At 40.0% G+C, this 16,170-nt stretch overlaps 1 protein-coding gene and 1 long non-coding RNA gene across 3 annotated transcripts in view; one reads left to right on the forward strand and one right to left on the reverse strand.

Annotated features, from left to right (window-relative positions):
- LOC113982729 overlaps positions 1 to 16,170 on the reverse strand; it is a 19,123-nt gene continuing 2,953 nt past the window's right edge. Inside the window, exons 2-3 of the long non-coding RNA XR_005564395.1 lie at positions 3,248 to 3,447; positions 1 to 935 (exon numbers count right to left, since the gene is read on the reverse strand). This is a non-coding gene — a long non-coding RNA (uncharacterized LOC113982729). The remainder of the gene's footprint in view (positions 936 to 3,247; positions 3,448 to 16,170) is intronic.
- LITAF (lipopolysaccharide induced TNF factor) overlaps positions 15,134 to 16,170 on the forward strand; it is a 14,740-nt gene continuing 13,703 nt past the window's right edge. For both annotated transcript variants that reach the window (XM_027711200.2, XM_039383578.1), the window contains exon 1: positions 15,134 to 15,217. The gene's annotated coding sequence lies outside the window, so the exon portion shown is untranslated. The remainder of the gene's footprint in view (positions 15,218 to 16,170) is intronic.

Consider the following 16,170-nt stretch of genomic DNA (forward strand, 5'->3'; position numbering starts at 1 on the left):
TTTTGCACAGAACTGATGTTTATTTATTTACTTTTATAAATTTGTATATGTTCAAGTTTTCTGCAATCTTGAAATAGCTCCAAGCTATTTCTCCAATTTTTCAATCACAGTCTCTACATTTAGGCACCAGTGCTTAATTGAGCATCTTGTGTTGGTACTTGAGCAATTTAAATGATGGCACACAGATTGTCACCATGCTGCAACTGCTTTGAAATTCACTTCCCACAAACATTTTTGTTACTAAATAGAGTTCTTGGTCTTGCATCAGTACTCAAAGGGCATCCAATCTCCCTGTAGCCTGTGAGATAGAACTCCAGCTGAATAGTCACAGAATGATTTAAAAATAATTATTTAAGCAGTCCATTGTATGATGGAGCACAAAGTAGGATCAGATCAAGAACTGAATGTGCAGTTCCCCAGTGTCCTGAAAGCCCTTACTAACAGCAATTAGAAACTCTGGCAGCAGCAAATGGCAAATGTGATTAAACTTAAATGGAAACAATTTTATTAAACTGAAGATCTGATTAGCAACTGAACCGCACAATGCAGATTTTCCAGCAGGAGTTACAATACTACCACAGTCTATAATTTAATGCTGAAATGAGTTAATTCATTTCCCCCTGTGAATGATGTGGCAAAGAATTTTTTTTTTTTAAACCAGAGGTGTCCATCTTCAAAATAATTCCTAGTGGATTTATTGTTGCTATTCACTAGGCTGTGTTGGAAATGACATAGATTATTAGGAAAGAAGGCAGATGGCAGCTCATTCACACCGATGGCTTCTCTTGTTTAAGGAACTCCTGGGGTAGGTATAGCAATAGGTATTGCTGCCCTTCCATTCTCTGTGATGATATTACAAAATGTCCACAGTTTACTTCCAGTATTTTTCCTTCCAAATTGTCCAGCAGAATTAAAGGACAGTCCCTGTTTGAAAGCTGTAAGAAATTGAGAGAACACATGCAAAATTATTCCATAAATTCCTTGCTTGTTTGTTTTTAAGCTGTTTGCGTGTTCTGAACTATCCAGCCAAGGTGTGACAAACAGAGACAGAATATCTTAGCCAATGTCTAGTACAGTCACTGCTTTTCTCAGCTCAGTCTGCACATCAGGCTCCCCCAGAGAATGTGATATGCGTTCAACTCATGACACACCTGGAATCAAACTATTATGTAAGAAACCCCATGGATCTAAACCCACCATGCTCAGTTTTATGGAAGCAGTGAATGTAGGCACGGCTCATGGACATGGGAAGACCTTGGTCTATGTATAAAAACCATTAAGACAAGATAATTCCTTCATTTGTAATTTCTAGGGATGTTATTGCTCAACTGCTCTTTCCAGGGCCATGTTTTATATAGTTGAGGGAGAGCTCTACAAAGAAAAGATTTTACCACGAAAGTGGGAGTTCAGCTAACACAGCACACCAATCTCTATGGATGTCTGTGGGTGGGTGGAAACAAAGTCCTGTTCACCATTTTCTATAGGAAGTGAAATGCTTCTGCAATCCATCAACAACATAAAAGGTATATGCCTTTTGATGCTTCAAGGCTTGTTATCACAGTGCAGTGATGTAGACTTTGACATACTCTGCACTCTTCTTGTAGGGAATCCCATTTTTGGTTTGGGTTTGGGTGACAGTTGTTCGTTAGAATGGAATTTGAGAGGAAAGAATGGAGTATTGTGTGTGTGGTGTGGGGATGTCTGATCCTCACTCTGGGTTTGTGTCATTATAACTGACTCTTTTGTGAGGGAAACAATGTTCCTCTTCCACTGCCTTCCCAATTCCCCGGCCAGTGATGCAGTGCATGCAGTCCTTCTGCCACTGCTGCCTTGTGTCTGCTGCCTCTCCACTTCCCAGCATTTTCTATGGGAAAAGAATCTCGTTCCTCACTCGGAAAGCTGGGAACAAAGCTCATTAGGATCTTGGCAGCATGAATGAAGCTTGTCATTTAACATCAGATTTCACTACAGCCGAACAGAGGATACAAATTGTCAGATAGGGAACCAAACTAGTGCATTCTATATTTAGTCATCTTTTTTTCCCCCAATTTTAGCATATTTTTTGCATGTAAAGTAGAAGAGTTTAAAGCTCTCACTGAAGTGTTTTTGAAAGTAATTCCGTTTCTTCTGGATCTCCAACTTTACTGTGCTGCCCTCTTTCTGCCAGACAATCCAAAGGTGCTTAAGGAAGTTAAGTGCTAGGGATAAGATGCAAGAGTTGATAAATGGCAACTCCCTTAACAAGGGAAATAACTTATATTTATATATTTCAGTTATTACAAGGAACGAGATGTTTATGTTTGTTCAGCTTGGGGTTTTTTTTGAGCATTTAGAATACAAGAAGTTATATGGACACCTATAGCTTAGAATAAATAGAATTTTGCAATTATTCAAATCACACTGAAATTAATCTTTTAAGAGTCTGAAGCAGCTTTTAATATTTAATTGTGAGTATCTGTAATAGTTGAGCTGCAATGAGACAATCTGCAGTAATGAGATTGATATCCTTGAAGTGATTTTCACTGATTTAACTAGATTGGATATGACTCATTTTATTTCAACTGCAGTTTAAACTCTGTATTTTTCTTGTGTGAGCAAGGCCTCAGAATTTAAAGTACACCAGAATGCAGTCTCACTCAGTTCAGCACATTCAACATCACTTGTTTTCAAATTGCATCTTTTTTTCTTGTGGGGTGGGGAGGTGTTAAATAAGTGCCAAGTCACAACACAAAACCCGTGGTTGTCATCTCTACAGTCTGGTAGGAATGAACCTGGCAGTGTGATTCTCGTGGGAGAATCAATGCAAAAGTCCTCTCTCTTCCTTTGTTTCTTGACAGACACACAGATTTTTCTCTGGAGTTTCCTAGGAGTGAAGCAGACTGTGCTCTGAGCTTAAGGCCTGGGTGTGCTCTCTTTAGGGTACTTTGCACCTGTGTTTTGTTGGAGCACAGGCTTCAAGTCCTTTCCAAACATACCAGTTTCACTGATGCAGTAAGTTCCAACTGCAAATAGTAGAACTGCTGTAGGAAAGCACAGCTTCGGTCCCTTATTAAACAAAACGTGTAAGTACAAAGTGTGTTAAATCATCAACTACAAAGCTGAGCACTTGCTAAAGAATGCTTGAGTTAAGCCTGTCTTTGGGCACCTCTTTTGTGCAATTTGGGGGACTGTATTAACAGTTCAGATGCCTTAGATGCCTGAAATGGAGTGGGATGAATAGAGGTCTAAAGCAGTTTCAGCTGATTACCTGCTTGGCTGCGGCTCCTGCAGCCAACAGTGCAGAAAAAGAACTGTAGCAAAGGCAGCCTGACCAATAAGCCAACGTTTGAGGCTTATGCCAAAAGAAGGGTCACTGCAATTTTCCCTGCACGCTGGATCATTGCCTGAGGTCCGAGAGCTGGTGCTGTGTGGGCACTGCAGCAGGCTCTGCACTGTCAGGGCTGATCTCTGTGGAAGGAGAACAGAACAGTTGGTTCTGACTGAACAGGTACTTGAGCTGACTGAGAAGGGGAAGCAGAGATGTGCCATTCCCATTAGATTTTTGTTAGCAAATAAGTACAAGTACTTTATACAAGTGTCTGTACTTACATCAGAACTTTATACAATGGTGATTGTTGTGTGGATGAGGAATGACATCAGAAAGGCTTAAGCCCAGATTATGAAAAGCTTGAAAAATTTCTGTAATGTAAAAAAATACACTCAGCCCATAATGCAACCTTGTGATTTTCTCACATGCCATGCTGCCTCACTATTTTGGGTGGAAAATGCTTTCAGGTCATAACTAAGGAGTGTACTTATACAAATAACTTGATTTTTTTTAATAATTCCTGTAGGGCTTAAATTGATTTAGCTCATCTGTGGTCTGGGCTGTAGTGCTATCATCTGCTTTTGCTAGGGCATCACTGAAAAGGCCATGCTATTAATTTCCTACAGTCACCAAGCATTTAGAGTGGATAGCTTATTTGAAAAGATTATTTTAGCTATTTAGGCTTGGATACTGGAAGTGCAGCTCGTCCTTTTGCCTTCAGATGTTTTGTTGGACTGTTTCATGGAGTATTATTATTCTCTAACTCCTATGGTTAGAAACTGCATATGAGAGCTTTCATTTTATGATTAAACATGTGGAAAGGGTAAAGTATTTCCCTATATACAAGATCTTTGCAATTGTTTTGTTAAATTGAAAAGGCATTGTGGTTCACTGGAATTTCTAAGTCTAAAGAGGCTTTTAATACATAAAGCCTAGTTTTCATGTTATTGAAGGGTTTTAAATGTTATATAAAACATTGCTAAGCAATTATGTCCTAGATACAAACTCAGCTTCCATGAACTACAAAGCTCAGTGTGTGTCTGGGTGCTGCTGGCTGCAAGGCATTATCTGGGCATGTTTGATGGGGAATTACATGCCCTAGAAAGAAAATTAATAAAGACATCTTCTTTCAACCCTAAATTTTCTCCCTAGTTCGCTCTGTGATTAAAAAGCACATTAATATATGCAATCCTAACACCTAAAATCACACAGCCCATTTTTTTTTTTGTCGTGTCCAGGCCTTCAATAAATCAAGCAACTCAGGGGAGAGTTGTGGGAACCTCTGTATTATCTCTTCTTTTCCTGATGAGCTGGACCACAGTAAATAGGCTGTGTAGAGCTCTGAAAACCCAGCCTGTTTCAAAGGACCCTTTCAGCTGCAAGCCATTATGTCATCCCTTCTCAAGAGCTGCCCAGGCCTGCAGCTCTGTAAAAGCTCAGAGTGTTTGTCCTGGGTGGTTGGACAGAGTCCAGGACTTGGCCATGGCTTGGGATGCAGGGTGAGTGGAACATGCACAGAGCAGCTGCAGGTGAGAACCAGGGGGGTGTGTTGGACTTACAAAAGAATTCCTCTTGGGAGGACTTGTCAGTAACACTGGAAAAGTGAGAGGGTGCTATGAAAAAAAGTATTTATATCACATCCTTTAAGAATCTAGGAAGATGTTTTTATGCACCCATTCTCTGTGAAATTATGAGCAAATTGTCACAGGATGTTGCGTTCTCATCTCCTGACTCGGAGCATGTCTCCTGCAGTCCTTTGAGGGATCACCAGTGGAATGTAAAGCTTGCCTATAATAAGATCTGTGATGAAAAGTTGCTTCCCCCACTTTGTTCACTGTGGCATGGCTTTGATAAACATCCATCTGTGTGTGATACACAAATTCTTTTCTAAATTGCAAAATCTGTGGAGGCAAAGTTAAGTATTTTTGACCCTTAAGTTTCTTTACCCCTTTCTTATCTCTCCTTGAGTAAAACTTGCTTTTTTTTGATGAACATAGTTTATCATCTTCATTTAACTGGTGAATTCTCTTTTATCTGCTATTGTTACTTAGTGTCATCCATAATGATTTTAGGGTTCAAAATACTGGCAAAAATTTCTTTTTTCTTTGGGACAAAAGGCGTAGCTTATAAGAATGTGTATTTTTAGTATCCCTTTACAATAAAGTTTCTCCGAATTGCTGTATCTGTGGATGCAGTGTCCAGATTACCCTGTGGAATTTCCAAAGGGAAAGAAGGAGGAGGAAGGTTTTGTACACGGTTTCAGGAGAATGTCAGTGAAAGTTGAATAAACTGAGACTGAATGTCATTGGTAAATGACTGAATTGCTACCTGTGTAAATCCACTTGTGACTATGTTATACCCCACTTCAAACTGTTTATTTTGTATCTACTGGAGATTAATCACTGAGTTAATGTTCAGTTACACGTTGATCAAGGGGAAAGCAAGACTACAAATTAGCACCGAGATCAGCCGTGGTCAAATGGCATTTTGAATTATTGAGAGGCAGCTGCAACCACTTTCATTGCCTAGGAGGGTAACATTCTGCACTATTGGTGATCTGGAATGCCTTCCTGGTTCACTTTTTATTATTATTACTATTATTATAAATATTATTTCATGGTCTTAAAGCAGGTCTCAAACTTTGATGTATTTAGTGTTGCTTTGAGAGAGGATTGAGGAGCTGTCAGAGTAATTACCGTGCAGGAGCTGCACAGTAATTTTCTGCAAATAGGTTCTTTAACTCACAACCTGTGAAAATCCTGTTGACAGCAGGGATCCTTGAAAGTATAAATTCCCTTCTGAACACATATTTAACGGTTTGAAGAAACAACAGCACCTTGTGGAGCTTCAGGAAGGCCCTGCCTAATGGAAATAAATGAGTGGTGCTGGGAGATGAAGCAGAACAAGGTTGTAGGGCCAGAGTTTGTCCCTCCCCTGGCTCCCATGGCTCTCCCACAGCACACCCTGCAGCCAGCCAGGGTTGTATCCTGTGGGATAGAGCTCAGGAAGAGCTCCTGTGGTTCCAGAGATGGGATGGCATGGGAACACAAGGTGGAGGAGGAAAGATGACTGAAGGATCCACAGCTAGGGTGGGAATAATATCTCATGGATGATGGAAACAACAAAGTGGAATTAAGTTCAACTTTTATTGCCATGCCTCAATTATTAGTAGATGTCATAGACTAGTGTCTAATTAATAAAGGAGCTAAAGGGAAAGAGGGTGATGGTGGTTCTGCCATCCTGATGCAGATGGAAGGAAGAAAAATAGAACTGAGTTCACATATAGGGAATAGTTTGTATCTTCTGGAAGTATTCTATTTCTAGAAGTTTAAAAATTAAAAAAAAATAAAAAGGAGCACAAGTGATTTGGAAGATAAAACTGTTTTGTAACAAGCTAGTAGATGTGAGCAGCTACAAATTACTCTTGCTGCTGGGGAAAAAAACATCCTTGGAAATTATGTAGAAATTGATTTTAAAAGTAAAATGTGCAGTAAAGTAATAGTTGTAGGAATCCAATGAAATACTGCCTGTCCTAATAAATCTTTGCTGTCTATAGTTAGTATTTTGTTTGTCTTTTCTTTTGGAAGTTACATTTCAAATGCAAAAATAATTCTTCAAGTTGATGTTTTAAAATGCAGTTTTACCTTTTCTTGATGCTTTTTTTTAATTGTTTTTTGTGAGCCTGAAAAGCCTAAATCGTGAGTAAAGGAATCTCATTTTTCACATAAGCAGAAGCATTAGTTCTAAGAAAACTCTTTGCTAGAAAGTGGAACTGTGCTTAAAACAGGGCAAGGAGCTGTCAAGGAGCTGTGTGACCTGCATGCAGCACTGCCATTATTTGGCAGCACTGCCATTATTTGGCAATTTATACAGAATAAAATAGGTAAGAGAATCTGCAGCTGTGTACGTCCATAATCATTAGTAGTGATTTTTCTTCAACAGGCACAGGAAATATGTTTAAATTATATTACTTAATAAATACATCTAATATAGCAGACTGAAGATGGGTTTTTTTATTTTTTGTTTGTTTGTTTGTTTTTTGTGTGTGTGTGTGTGTGGTTTTTCTGTTTTTGTTTTTTTTTTTTTTTTCTTTTGGGGAAGAAGGTATATATAAAAACGCTCAGTTACCTTTCCCCCCCACTCTGCAGGAGCACCTGTCCTGTTTGCAATTTTTGCACAGAGTTAACAATATTTCCTGCTGCACAGACAAGGCCTGGACACACCAGCTCCTCTGAGCTGTGTGACCTTTCAGCCAGAGGAGCAAACCCTCACAGACTCTGTATGGCAGTCAGGGACACTGCATGTGTACTGGCACACAGGTTCCAAACTAATGAGAGGACAGGGGAGCCAGCATTCCAGCCTCTGGAGTTGAGCAGAGTTTGCTTTTCATTGCAGAACAAGCAGCAGCAGCTTCCCAACTGTTGAGCTTTCTGGCAGCAACGTGGTCTCTTGGCTTTTGCACAGGCACAGCTCTTTCTGCTATTCCTCCTGTGGTCACCCCAGTAACTAAACCCTGAGCACCAGCATGTTGCAGCAGGAACGTGCTCTGACACATGCCATGGAAGATAACTGGTGCACAGCCTGAGTAACAGCTGAGAAGAAATGAGCAAACACCTCAAAAGGTATCTCCGAGCCTCTGCTTAACAGACGGCAGCAGTCCTGTTTCCCAGGAACCCAGAGGGAATAGAGAGGGACAGGAAAGCAGCAGGGTGCTATTTACTTCATACAATTCTCAACCAGAATGTGATAACATGTATCTTAACATCCTTTGTACAGCCTCCCTTTCCCTGGGATATAAGCAAATGACTTCCTACCCCTCCGGTTCCCTTGTAGAGAAGACAGACAAATATTGTGAGAAGAGACCACAGATACCTCGCTGACTTCAGTAGTGGGGATTTGAAGGGGTGCAAAGTGTATCTTTACCATTTCTAGTACAGATATTTAAGTATCTCTTATCTGCTTCTCCAACTGCATGCAAGTTGCTATGGGCAATTCTTCTAAACCGAGGAAAATCCTGCCGTGGATTGCACTGCCACATTCTCCTGAAGTCTGAAGCTACCTGGATGTCTCCCAGGAGGTTCATTCATGCAGGGCAGCAGGCCCAGGGAGGCCCCAGGGAGATCCTGCCATGGGGAGCCTCATGCAGTGCCCAACTTTAGCAGCATGGTAAAGGTCAGGAGGTACACTGGTGCTCGTGGAAATACAGCTCTGACAGATAAGAAAAGCATAGAGGTTCCCCTCTCCCTCAAGTAGCACATTTCCTCATGCTTTCTCCAGGATCTTTCACCTGCTTCTCTTAGTGCTGCTCTTGTACTTCTGTTGTGAGCTTCAGCAATTTTCTGGGGGTTTAGCTCCCAGCAGCACCCTGGCCTTTCACTTAAAAGGACATCTAATGCTGTGTTGCAAATAAATGCATGGAAAAAGACCTAAAAGCTGATGCTCAAGTCCTTAAGTGTGCGGTGCTGCAGCTCTATCTTTTTGCACTATCATATTTCTCAGATCTGAATTTTATCTAATTCAAGGGGTAAAAGATGGTGTTATGATTTCTAGTTGTTACCTGGGAAGCCTATTTACATTATCCTGAAAACTCAGAGCAGCTTTAAGTAGTATATCCTGCAGCTTCCAAGGAGTCAGTTTGCTTTTGCACAGCTGCTGAAAAAGCAGAATTCCAATTGCAGTGTTGTCAGCTACAGTCCTGACAGGGCTGTTATCACCCATCCAGCTTTCCCTGGATAATTGGGAATTCAATGCAGCTCTTGCTGAAGAAAGAGTTTTTTGAGTTGCACTGAGATTTCATGAATGCTTCAGAAAACCACAGCTAAAAGCATCCAGTGTGCTTGTACTGAAGCAAAGACAAGCAGGTTTCGTTCTTTCTTTTCAGGTCAGTGATCCCCAGAATAATAATGTATGGTTGAACACACAGCCTCAATTCCAGAAGGATGATACTGCAGTTTAAATGTTTAACACTACAGCATTACAAATTCTAGCCTCCACATAGGGCTGTTGTTACCCAATTAAAAAAGCCCAGCAGCAGCAAGTTAACACAGCAGTGTTTATTAATAAGTAAATTCAGTCCCTCCTACGAAAACAAAACTGATCAGTGCTTCCAAAAAAAAAGAGAAATGTTTGAATCTATGTAATATTTCATATCTGCATCCATTGTCTACCCATAGTGAGGGGGGGAAGTAAATGATGCCCGGTGAGTAGATTCTTCATGATCTGTGCCAGCTGTCTCCTGCTCTACAACATCGCTCCCTTCTGGCACACTAATCCTGCAAAACTCTGAATGTGGTGGAACTCAGCTTGGTGGGCAACTCCAAATCTGCCGCAACCTTATTAGCCTGAATTTGGGAAATTGGTAAAAGTCTTTGGAGGAAATTTATACCTGTTATTAAATCAGGGAAATTGGATACTTTTTTCCCCTGTGATTTTTAAACTGCGACTTGCAGCATTGCAAGCTGACTGCTCCCTCTGATGGTTTCAATATGCTGTCAGGACTTCTGAAGTCAAAACCTGATGGGGAGAGGAAAGTAGTATTTCATAATATCTATCCTTTTTTTCTTCTATTCTTGACCCAGAATACAATAGCTGACCGGCAGAGGGGTGTTGCACCACCAGCTGCAGTTGTATGTTTTTTCCTGGAACACTGGAATCAGCCCATCCCTTTGAGCATTTCTAGAATGCTGAGTCTGGAACCTCCTGAACTCTGTGGCTTTCAGGAATGTCTGTAATTGAGCTGTATGTGTACAAAGTGTTTGGAGATTCTTTATGATAATTCCCAAAGAATGAATCCTGTGCAATTTCTGAAATAATAATTCCAAATATACTGAATTCTTGCAGTCAGGTTATCAAATTAGAAAAAAACCTCAAAAGCCTGAACCTGTGGCAACAATAAGACTTGGCAGACTTGCTAGGTAGACACAGATCTCTGATCTCAGTCTGATGTAGGCCTCTTTCTTCAGGGAGTGCACAAAGTAAAGTGGTAAGGAAACACAATTCCCACTGATTTAGTTTAAAAGACACTTCATTAATTTTCATTTTTCTCCACAATAACTAATTGACTCACATTAAATGGGACTTTTCCCATTACCTCCAAGAACAACAAACAATTCAGTCTGTAAAAAAAGCTGACCTAAACCCACACTTTTATATAGCACTGCAAAAGATGTCCTGTGGGAACAGGCTTGAACCGGAATAAATACAGTATTTGCTCTATGCCTTGCATGCAGAGTCTGCAAGTTGATTCATTACTATAATAAAAAGATATGCTGTCATTTCTTAGAATGCTCATGGTAGGGCACTCAGGATAAAAATTAAATGTGCCAGCAGGAGTTTAACCAATTTGTCCATTTTAATTCATTTTCTTAGGTATATTTCACATTCATAACCGATTTGAAAAATATTGACAGGCTGACAGTGAATTAAAAAGTATGTTGCACTGCCATTATTCCTTTACATGGGGCAATTAGATGCTGATTTCACACTGATTTAACATTGCTCTTCTAGGCTGCTCTCATAACTGACAGTTCTGCCTTTCCTCTGGTATCCAAACCCAGCGTCTGAACTAATCAGGGATGGCTGCACATTGGACAGTTTGGGCATTCTGGAACAAAGTAGGCATATTCCAACTCAGAACTAAACAAAAAGGGAATGTGTTAACAGCATCACATGGAGTTATAGGTCCACACATACTGATTTATAGAAGATAAAATAAAATGCCTGGTTTTCTAGACCAACTTTTCATCTAATATTTCAAGTTCTCAGTATAGGCAGCATATTGATACTGTTGCCAACAGTTACCAGTAACTTCATGGAGCAATATAACTTCAAATAAGATGGAATACCAAAAGGAATTTTGTGTGCCTGAGTAAAAGATTTTTCTGATGGGCATTTCCATTGCACACTATGGAAATCTGTGCTTGAAATGGAGACATTGCATGGATGTGTAGCTCCCACTTCAGTGCTGGAATAATTAATGCAGATTATATTTTTTATATATGCCTGTGTGTTATATAAGGTGTTTGGGAGGGTTGGAGGGAGGGTGAGTTTTGGGGGTTTTATTATTTTTAATGAACAATTTGTATAACTTCTACCTCTGCACCTGGGTGATTTTTAAATTGGTCTTTTTACCTTCTGTTTTTTTTAAATGAAACACTAATAAATAATGGACTGTCCCGTTCCATCTGCTCAGAACACAATCCCATAGTAATCATCTGCAACAGAAGAAATTCCATATTCTCTTCTTATTGATTCATCTCCTCTTGCAGCTGTGGACTTGGCTTTCCCAGGTAGTTTGCTGGAGGTCACCTTTGTGGGCTCTGAGTAAGGGCAATTAATCTTAGTCAGTGGAATTACTTGCTCTGTTACAGAGCAATTCAGTAAAGGAATAGGAATCTAAGCTTGGATATTCTGACTGCCAATGTTTAATTCTACCAGCTGTCCCCTCATATAGCTTTCTTATTTTCAAGTACTTGGGTGGTTTCAGCTATTTTCTCCAAGTCTGTAAGAAGCCCCGATCTATGCCTAAGAGAAATTACTACTGGAATAAAGCCCAGGGGTGCAAAGTAGAAGTTGGGGGAGTGATGGTTGTAAGCAATGTTATTGCTTCGCTCTCACAAAGAGCCCTAACCTTGTGTAAAATGAAATTTAGCCCGAATTTTCCACAGTCTCTTTAGTTTAAATGCCAAAAAGAGTGCCTTTAGCGTATATCTGTTTCTCTGTAGCACTGCTGAGCACTTTCTCAAGTTCTGTAGAGCTGTTAACCTTAAAATAATTTTCTTCTAAGCATCATTTCCTCTTCACACCCGCTACGAGCCGGTTCACAGCTCAGAGCACTGCCTGTTCACTGGTCCACTGGAGCTCACTGTGCTCAGGTGAGAGATGCCCTCGTTGGCATTACTTGGAAACTCTTCCTTTCACTCTCAGCAGCCTCATCACCCAGCTCATTTCTTCTCAAAGCTTCAGCTGCAGCAGGCGGAGGAAGCAGCACTGACACGGAGCAACCCTCGCCCTGCAGCACACGGGCCATTCTTGGCTCTCCTCTGTGAAAGGGTCAAGAGTGAACAGAACTGTGATGTCAGCACTAGAAAGGGCCCTTGTCTTGTGGGAGCAGTGCTGTGTATATCCCACCTGCTGTATTTGCCACACTTAAAATTCTGTGGGGTTTAGCCACTTCACATTCACGTTGCTGTGAGTATCTCATGAGAGACACCTTTAACCCCTGGCTGGCCTCTGACATTTCTATTAGGGTTGCCCGTTGTAGCAGGAATTCCTCAATCCCTTGGAAGTTTGTCTATAGCACAGAAACCAAATACATTTCATTTTTCTGAAGAGCCATCAATGATACTTAATTAGGGCAGCTTTTGCTGGGAAGCAGATGGGCCTGAAAACCTGTCCAATGGTCTTGGTTTAGGCTAATTCCAGTTTGCAGCGACAAAAATGTCAATCTCAAGGGGAAGGGAAAAATGAGCATCATGAGACTTTATTTTTAATCTGAACAGACTTGTAAAGGCTCTAAGAATTGGATGCTTTTTTGGTTATCAGGTATGTAAGGATAAATTCTTGTATACCCTTAAAAATTTCACCTTCCTATGAAGCACTGCCATCTTCATTCTGAGTTTTTCTTTGCTTGGTCAGTCCTTTCAGAATTCTCAGCTCTTTCCCTTCCCACTGTCTGCTTCTTCCAGGCAGTAATCTAGAGACTGGTAAAAACCAGATGTCTGGTAAGGTTATAATCTTTCTCCCTGCAGTGCCTGTGCCTCTTGTGTATGACTTAACTTGGTTGCAGCCACCTGAAATCTCAAAGAGAAAAACTAGTTCCCCTGGATGACAGACATTATCTGTTTTCCATGTGAACTGAAGTCTTTGCTCATCTCTGAGACAAGCAGATTTTTAGATCAAGAAAGTAATTACAGACAGGTTTTCTTCTGTGCTTGCCTAGAAGGATAAGGAAGTTAAGAAGGACAATTCCAAGGAAGGGTTTTTTTGTCCCACAGAGGTTACTTTGCTGTCAGCCCCTTTTGGGTACAGTGCATGCCATCTTGTGGACAAATCACATTATGTCTGAGTCGTTGAGACAAATATTTAAAGACCATGATATTTTTCTGTGTTAGTTATTTGCACCTCAATGCAAACAATGTTTCTTCTTGGGTGCTTGTTTTTCAGTTGAAGTTACCTGAGTTTGCTTGGTTATGAATCACTTGTTACCAGCTGTAAAACAAAAAAATTGTAAAATTCTTTGCACTTTTCTTCTTAATTAAGTTTAAATCAATGTTCTTCTGGGAACAAATCAATCCTGAGAAACATCTGTCACTGCAGCATAATGCTACATGCCAACAATGAGAGGAAAATAATTTTAGAAATTCTCCTGCTTCAAGAATGAAAGCAAAAATATTCTTCTTATTACAGACATCAGCAACTGGTACAAATAGTTTTTAAGACATCTATACTCTTTATTGACCTATACTAGTTTTATTCTTTCTTGGTAGAATGCAAGTGACAACTCTTTAGACACTCTTTAGTGACTGAAAAGTCCTTTACAAATGCAATAAGGATTCACTTTACAAGGGAGGCTCTAAAATCCCAAATGTTTGTCAAAATATTATGCTTGCTGAATGAGATAATTTCCCTTTTGTAAAAGTCCTTTAGAGATAGCCCAATGCCTGTTCTTCTAAAATTTAAAATAAAGCAATCTTATGGTAAATGTTTCCAAGAATAAGGACGTAAAAAGTAAAACAAATGGTGAAGTTTTTGCTTGAAAATACAACTCTAACATGAAAAAGTTTCAAATAAGCTGATCTGACTTAAAACCTAATTTGAACTCGATTTTCTGTTAAAAAAGAGGTTAATTTAATTTTTTTTAATTAATAAAAATTAATAAACAAATAAAGTATTGTCACTTACATGCTGATTAAAGGAACATTAGGGTTCACTGTGCCTATAGCTCTGTCTGTCCTACAGCTTTGGAGTAGATGTTCCTAATTGCTCACGTGGAGATACTGGAAATGTGACTGATTATCCAGCTTTCCCACCATCCAGGTACAACACATTTAGTACCACAGGCATGGAAACAGCAACAGATTTGTCAGGCAACTCTGACGACCTGAAAGCTCTCAAGGCAATGGCAAAGCAGCTGGGTCAGATACACAAATGTGGGTAACAAAAGCTGGTAGGAGAACTCATGACCTACTAAACAAACATCTGGGGCCAGACCCACGTGTTGCAATATGTGAAGATACTAAAATAGCCAACTCTAATGACAATTAGTGAGGTTGTGCACAGTGTGATAATCACAAGGAACGGTGTTTGCTGACCAATGCTGAAAAGCTATTTACAAGCTGGACTAAACTGAGCCATGAATTTGCAGAGAAGCAGTTTATTTTTAGTTACTGTAGACTGTTGTGGTTGTGTCACAGAACACGTGATTTTGCTGCAGGGCAAATTCAGGAGGAGCTGTGCATACAATCAAGATTTACAGAATCTGTGCATACAGCAGATAAGCCAGCTCTCACAATCCCACCTGAGAGTTTCTGGTTCTCTTGTCTTTATTACTGATCTTTGTAAGCATATTCATTAGTTTATTGCTTGCTTTGCTTATCACAAAGGATTAGTCTGAAAAGACAACGGTTTCATTTCAACTAAGGAAGGCCCTAAACATTTGGCATCCAGTTTAACAAGCCACTCAAGGCTGCAAGCAGCTTTGGAGAAGTGCTTTCTTAACGTGTAGCAATGGATGACGATATTGCATTTCACCATGATTAGTCATCCTTTTGGTAAATGGGTATTAATCCTCACATTGCTGTTGCTGTTTTAGATCTGTAGCTATGACACTAGTGCTGATCTGGTCCCCAGATGATAAGCTTCCTGGCTGACTGCTTCCTTCAGACAACCAGTATCAAGTGACAAGATATGGTATGTAATGTCTGAGTTTCTGGAACAGGAACTGGCCCCTTCTGAGCCGAAACTGTTGGTGTTTAATTTGTATGTGGACTTGAGAGATTCACTGGAATGTCTTCAATGAAGGCAGTCCTGCCAGAGATGGGGAAGTGAAATGCTAAACACCGTGGCAAAGCTATTCTTAAATCATGATCTAAGTTAAAAAAACTACAGATTATAAAGCAATACAGAATTCAGTATCAATAACTTTGCAATTACCATAACTACTGCAAGCGTTACTACTGCTAAGTTCAAATGTTTGTTGCATAAAGTGAGAGGAGCACAAGACAATAAATGCTTATTGGCATCCAGCTTTGCATATAATGTGTGTCAGTGATGCTAGAAACAGGCTTTCAGAGAAGTGGATATTTGAGGCCCTAAGGAAAGCCTCATCAGATAACTATGAATTTTTAGTAATATGGTCTTAATCTCTATACATATTTCTTATTTCTTGCCTATATCCCAATTAGATTGCAATAATTCTGGTGCCCAGATGACAGCTGTGTGAAAATTGTATCAGAATTATGCACAAGAAACTACTGCATTATTGCTTACTCGTTTTAGATCCACAGAATTGGATCAAAGCAGTTAATTAAAACATGTCTTGTGCTGCCTTAAGCAAAACAGCAGGAAGTTTCAACTTCAGATTTAGATCAGTGATTTCAGTGGTCAGATACAAGAAGAGCTGGCAAGGCTGATTTACAGCCAAGACTATACCACAGCTTGGCCAAGCAGCAGATCTGGCATTATTCAGCAGAAAGGGCAACAAGATGGGATTGTTGCACCTCTTCATTCAGCAATGGCACCAGAGCAGTGGAAATCATGCTTCAGTTCTGTCTACAGGAAAAATAATCTGGCAGCTTTATTTTTAAAATCACATCCTTCCTGTACCCTGTCAAGGGAGTAGGAAGATGAATTCTAAGGGTAAA

This window comes from Pipra filicauda, unplaced genomic scaffold (assembly GCF_003945595.2).
Source record: "Pipra filicauda isolate LSUMZ 115617 unplaced genomic scaffold, ASM394559v2 scaffold317_size908105_pilon, whole genome shotgun sequence".
NCBI lineage: Eukaryota > Metazoa > Chordata > Aves > Passeriformes > Pipridae > Pipra > Pipra filicauda.